Consider the following 6000-nt stretch of genomic DNA (forward strand, 5'->3'; position numbering starts at 1 on the left):
CAACACAAAACCAAATACAAATATTGCATGTTATAGGTCCAAATACTCCAATCAAACATCAGATTACCACCATACAATAACAACCTAATGCACAACTCTTTATGGGTACTAACCTATCACATCAATTTCTCCTATTTCATCATCAAATCCAAAGTTTCAAACCAAAACCTAACTACTCCAAATTAGGGAAAATGGAACACCCATTCCTAAACATACATACTACCCATTGCATATAATCACATACAACCATAATAATGGGAAGTCAAACCCTTACCTCTTGTAGATCTAGGTTTAGCCTCTTTTTCCTCTTCTCTTCCTTTCTCCTCTGCTGCTCTCTTCTCTTGTTATCTCCAAAAATGAAATGATAACTTTCTAATCTCAACCCTTACTATCTTCTATTCTTAATGGGCTTACTTACTTAACACCTCCCCTATTACCTCTATCACTACCATTTAGGCCAAACTAGTTATATCTCTCTAATAACATAATTAACCCAAATAGCACAAATACACACATAATTAAATAATTACATAATTATTATACCACATAATAATTAAATAATAAATCATTAATAAAATCACCAAATAAAATAATTAATAAAATAACTAATAAAAATCTGGATGTTACATGGTTGTCTTCTCTAATTTCGTTATGATCTATGCAGGTACATTCTTATCTTACGGTGTTTGCAAAGTTATGGAAGGTCCTGGTACCTTCAAATAATCGCTTTTTTCGGTTGGAGATTATTACTCGAGCGTCTCCCAACGCATATTCAAATTGGCAAAAAGAATGTTATTAATGTCAATGGCCTTGGCTTTCCTCTATGCTCAGCAGATGAAGAATTTGCATTTCACCTCTTTTTCCATTGCTCTTTTTGTTTCAGCTTTGGTCAAAATCGTATAATTGATTGGGCAATCCGGTGCAGCCTATGCAAGGGACTATTTCGGAGAGTTTCGAGTATTTCGACTGTCTAATGCGAGGAAAGACACTGAAAAAGCTTTGGAGGATTTTGTGGCTGGCGGTAACTTGGATTTTATGGTTGTCTAGAAATGCCATTATTTTCAAAAATGATTGGGTGAATTTAAATGTAATTTTTTTCGGGTAAAATCTATTTTGTGGAATTGGTTAGTACTTTGTATAAGAGATAGGATTGAATTCTCTTGAGAAGATTGGAATCATGTAAATCCTGCTCCTTGTTTGTAACAGACCGGTTCTTTTTAAGCTCGACTTAATTCTTCTTTTCTCCTTATGTGTTGGGTTAAGCACCCCTAGTGTCTAAATCTAATACAGTTTCTGATGTTTATTAAAAAAATAGAGAAAATAAATAAAAACTTCTAACACTACGCCAAATTTAATTTTTAACAGCACCCCTACTAAAGCGCTTCTAGTAAAAAGCGCTCTTATAGGTTGCACTAAAAACAAAATAAAAAAACACGCTAAAAAAGCGCTCTTAAAGGGGGGGGTATGAGAGCGCTTCTGAAAAGCGCTGTGGTAGGGGGGGTGTATGAGAGCGCTTTTGAAAAGCGCTTTGGTAAGGGGGGGTATGAGAGCGCTTTTGAAAAGCACTTTGGTAAGGGGGGGGGGGGGGGGTATGAGAGCGCTTTTCAAAGCGCTGCTATAGGGGGGTTTAATGAGAGCGCTTTCTGCTAAAAAGCGCTGGTATAGACCAGGCTATGAGAGCGCTTTTCAGAAGCGCTTTAGTAGCCTTTATTAGTAAAAATTAAAAACAAAAACACGCTTTCACTTTCTCACTTTCTCTCTTTCGTTTTCTTTTTATTACTGTTTCTCACTTTCTCTGCAACCGAAAAACCCTCCGTCGTCGCCAGCCACAGCCACCACCGTTCGTCCCTCCGTCGCCAGCCACCACCGTTCGTCCCTCCGTCGCCAGCCACCACGTTCGTCCCTCCGTCGCCAGCCACCACCGTCGTTCTCTCCTCCGTCTGACTGTGCAAGGTAATATGATTTATGGGTTTAGTTTTAAGGGTTTCAACTAAGGGTTGCACTGCAATTTGAGAATGAAGCATATTACATGTTTGATTAAATGTCTTTAGAGTGTTTAATTTTCATTGAATATTTTCTTACTTTTATGATATTTTCTTACTTGAGATGGTGATTTGGTGAGACAATTTTTATAATCTTGTTTTATTGTCTCTTTGTATCTGCAGAATCTGAATCTCTAAAAGAAAATTGCTTAACCTTGTTCCCAATATATCACCACTCTTCTTTCTCCTTAGTTCAGGTTTGTGCTCTTAACTATACTTAAGTATACTTAAGTTAGGTTGTTATGCTTCAGGTTTTGTTGACTTATTGGAACAATGTTTCGTGAGGTTTTATATAAAAGTATAAGTTTTGAAGTTCTACTGTTATTTTGATTACATGAAAACTTTGGCATACTATTTCGTGAAGTATATTTATATATTTACTTATTTGTGGGATTGAGAATGAAAATGCTATCTTTATTCTAAAACATGATCGTTGTGCACTATGAGCATGTTTGAATGTAATACAAACATTTCAACTCTTCCTCTTGCTATTTTGTAAATTGAAAAAGGTGTCTTAGTTTGGTTTTGGATTTAATGTATGAGTTCATATTGATGTCTCTACTTTATTGCAACTTGGTTTATGAAATTCTACAAGTTTTGAAATGGATTGAACTATATTAAAACATGCTCATATATTAAATTGACTTTAAGAGATAAGAAGGAAATATCTATATTTATTTCTGAAATGAAATGAGATGGGAAACATTCACATTATTCTCTTTCAAATTTTACATTATTTCATCTTGAACTTGTTTGAAGTGAATTTTGAGAGCCAATTTATACGTATATCATGGCTGTCCGGGATGTTGGTTTAGGGATTTAGAACTTGTTTTGAACCCAATTTCTCATGGTACAATGTGACTTCTTGCATCTTGTTTCATTTTTGGTTTGAAAATTGTGTTTGTTTGTGAGTTTACTTGAATTTGAATGAATTTGACATAATGATACAATGCTGATTTTTTTAAGCTATGGATTATGACCTAATTTTTATATTCTTCAATTAAGTTTTTTATTTTATATTTTTTAGGAATATCTTTGCTAGATAGGGGTTACTTGTGAAGAGTGAAAGTTTGATCTCATTCAAGAAGTTGCTTTCTACTATACAGGTAATTAATTGCTTTCCATTGACACAATTTCTAGTGTTGTCAATGTTATAGATTTGTGACTTATTCTTTTTGTATTGATAGGGGTTACTTGTGAAGAGTGAAAGTTTGATCTCATTCAAGAATCTTACATTGTGTGGGTCTACAAGTTGCTTACTACTATACAGGTAATATATTGTTCTCTCTCGCCAAAGTAATATGTTGAGTTTTATTGCTTCTGATTCATTCCGTAATATGTTGCGTTTTATTGCTTCTGATTCATTGCGTTTTATTGACAGAAACGCATTATACCGTTCTGTTCCTAAATAATTAGTTGTTTTTGTTTAGCTTAATTAATTAAGACATGAGTGTAATACTCATTATTCCGACATGTGGAATATTCTCTGATTTTGAAGTGATGAACTTACTAACTTTGTAACTTTTAGATTATATTAAGTAATACTCATTATTCCGACATGATATCAATTTCGTTAATCGTTAAGTGATGTACTTACTAACTTTGTGAATTGAATTCGCCATAGGGGTTACTTGTGAAGAGTGAAAGTTTGACCGTTTTTGTTTAGCTTAATTAAGTCATGGATAAGACATGGATGGGATCAAACCGTTTTTGTTTTATTCAATTTGTACCGATTATTTTATTCAATTTTTACCGACTAATTTGTTTTGAACCATGTATCCGTTTGTCGACTTCTTTACATGTAAATATACTATTTTGACGATTCCGGAGCTGCTCATGCACTTATCTTTACATTTCGGGACTGTTTTTTTATCGGTTTTGCTTCTGCCCGTAATCAAAAGTCGGGCTTAGGGTCTGAATTTCGGAAAACCGACTTTATTTTTGAGTCCGTGGGGACGTTTTACCATAGCCATGTAAATTTCGTTCCATTCCGACAACTTTCTTTTTTGACGCTCATTTTGATTTGTACCGATTTCGTTTCCGATACACTTGTTCATGCATGGTTTGACTTGTATAGATTGTAAGCTTATTAATAGTGTACTAATGTGCTTTACTTTGTTTGATACAGGTTCAATGGCTTCAGATAAAGATGCTCCACCTGCAAACTCACAAGAAAACTCACAAGAAAGAGATGCTCCGGATACAAATGCTCCACCTGATACTGAAGCAAAAGAAGTTGCACGAGGCATCACGATTATGAAGGGAATCATACGACATAGAGACCAAGGATTAGTATACCCTTTGGAATGGAATTCTGAAAACCAACCAATTGGTCCTAATTCTGCAAAGTTGACAAGTTACATTGGTACACTTGTTCGTATGCATATTCCAATCTCCGTAGCTAAATGGAATATGAAGAGTGACGACTTGGATAATAAAAAAAAGGCGATTTGGGAAGAGCTTCAGGTATATACCATATATGGTTGTTGTTATTATATTGACGATAAATTGTTTACATTACTTATACTAACACACTATGCGTATGTTTTTTTGCAGAGGACCTTTGACATACCAGATGAGCGTAAAAAGTACATACTTAGTTTGGCCGGAAAAAGATATAGAGGGTGGAAAGCTTTTTTGACAAATAACTATCTTAAGGATAAAGATGGAAACTTTCTTGAAGAGGCGCCGGGAAGACCACTAAAGTATAAGATCTTCATTGATGAAGAAGATTGGGTTAAGTTTGTAAATCAAAGAGATGAAGCTTTTCGGAAAAGGAGTGTCACAAATAGCGCGAGAGCATCAAAACCCGCATATCCATACAAAAAAGGGCGTATGGGATATGCACGCTTGGAGGATAAAATTGTAAGTAAATAGAAATGCGTTTTAATTAATTGTCTAAATGTGTTTTATTTGACGATTTTGCGATTTGTGTCAATGCATAGTTGGAGGAGTCTAAAAGTGAGGAAACCTCACTTCCTGTACATGTGTTGTGGAGGGAAGCTCGGGTGGGCAAGAATCAAGCCGTCGATCCCGAAGTTCAGAGAGTGTATACTGAATGTGTAAGTATAATACTGTGTCTTTATTTAAATCAAATGTTTTTTAATATATAAATGATTTTTTATCTCCACTAATAATTATTGAAATATAAATGAATTACAGGAGACCTTGTCGCAATCGGTGTCCACCGGTGAGGATCATGATGATAGGAGCGTACTTAGTAGAGCCCTACATGCTCCTGAGTATCCCGGTCGGGTGAGGGGTAAGGGTCATGGTGTGACTCCAACCTCTTATTACAAGAATCCTAGGAGAAGAAATCCTTCAAATGAAGAAGTGTTGCAAAAGTTGGCGGAATTGCAAGCACAAGTCTCTGCATTGCAAAAAGATAAAGATTTGTATATGAGAGAAAAGTGCAATACTGCATCGGTGAGAGAAACTAGTGATAAAGCTAGTTTCAACGGTCAAAGAAAATTTCCCGAGGTATTTCTTACAAATTGTTCTATTTCCTTACAAATTGTTCTATTTTGTTAACGATAATGACTTTATATTTACTATTGGTTTAGGGCATTTCTTCTTGCCAACTATTCTTATCGGCACCGTGTTATCGCCTAGTTGGCAAGGGAAAAGTGCACAACACTGTGGGAGATTTACTTCACCATAGACCGCTCCCGGATGGACACCTGAAAGTATCGGTGGATGTTGTAGTAGATCATGATGCGATGCTACCGGTACCTGACTTGGTCTCAGAGACGACATTGCTGCGAGATGCAATAGGATCATTTGTTGCATGGCCCTCGGAGCTCATTGTCATTAGTGATGAGGTATATTGAAAACGATTAAGAAATCATTTAGTTTTCGAATGTCAATTCTAAACCGTTTATTAACTATTTTTTACATTTTAATTTTAGATTGCTCCTATAAAACCCGCAAATAAGGGTAAAGGGATTTTACAGGAGGA

The sequence above is a fragment of the Vicia villosa genome, linkage group LG2, assembly GCF_029867415.1.
Source record: "Vicia villosa cultivar HV-30 ecotype Madison, WI linkage group LG2, Vvil1.0, whole genome shotgun sequence".
NCBI lineage: Eukaryota > Viridiplantae > Streptophyta > Magnoliopsida > Fabales > Fabaceae > Vicia > Vicia villosa.